Source organism: Octopus bimaculoides, chromosome 11, assembly GCF_001194135.2.
Source record: "Octopus bimaculoides isolate UCB-OBI-ISO-001 chromosome 11, ASM119413v2, whole genome shotgun sequence".
NCBI classification, from domain to species: Eukaryota; Metazoa; Mollusca; class Cephalopoda; order Octopoda; family Octopodidae; genus Octopus; species Octopus bimaculoides.
The window spans coordinates 68,132,390-68,133,480 of NC_068991.1; positions in this window are offsets into that span (position 1 = coordinate 68,132,390).

Sequence of the window (1,091 nt, forward strand, 5' to 3'; positions counted from 1 at the left end):
TCATAGTAGGTGCCTTAGGTATAATAAAAATATATTCAGACAAATACATAACAAAAACACCAGGACTTACAAATATATATAACATACAGAAAATTGCACTACTGGGCACAGCACACATCCTACGCAAAACACTTTCAATACAGTAAACATAAGAGCACCACAGCAAACCACAGCACATACCCAAGGCGCACAGAGCTGCGCTCGGTAGTGAAGTGAAAGCACGTTATAAAAATAAAACTACTGAATAACAATAATAATAACTCTGCCCTTGGTGTACGGAAAACACTCGGCGAGAAATGGAAGAAAATTTGAAGAAAGAAAAAAAAAAATAATGATGATGATGATGATGATGAGGAGGAGGATGAGGATGATGATGATGACACAACGCAGCCGGCGAAAGGTTTTTCTTGGTGGTCACTTGAATTGCTAGAAATATCTACCTTAGACCCAAATCTTACCTAAAGGGAATGATAAGGTAGTCACAGATAAACTATGTCTAAAAATAACGGAATGGACTTCGCAGAAAGGCCTACGAACTCAAACCCCTTCAAATCGCACCAAGAAACCAACAAAACGTTCCCACAACGAAGCCTCTCTGTCAGTGGCTCTCAACAAGGGTCAGTATGACCCTTAGGGGTCGATATAAGATTTTGTTGTAACAATTTTTGGGCAATAAACTGGTTATAATTCTACAATACACAGATATCTTAACGATTTTTAAAATGTAGTTCCTAATATTTAATTATAAAAATACAGTAATCCTTCGCCATATCGCGGCTCACCTATCGCGGTTTATTATTTTAGCTTAATGTCGATTCCTCCGCGGTGTTGTTTTGCATTTATAATAAGATAAATATATACAAATTATAAAAATAATAAGAAAATACATATAGCACGTATTGTTTCTACTTCGCGGGTTTGCACCTATTGCGGGGGATATTGGAACGTAACACCAGCGAAAATCAAGGGATTACTGCATAGTAGGATTTTTTTTAAACATCCGTCCTTCCCAGTAAAACAAGAATCAATTTTTTAATTTTATTTATGCGCCCTTTTAAAGCTTAGCCAGGCTCATTGTCCCGGTTTCCCGG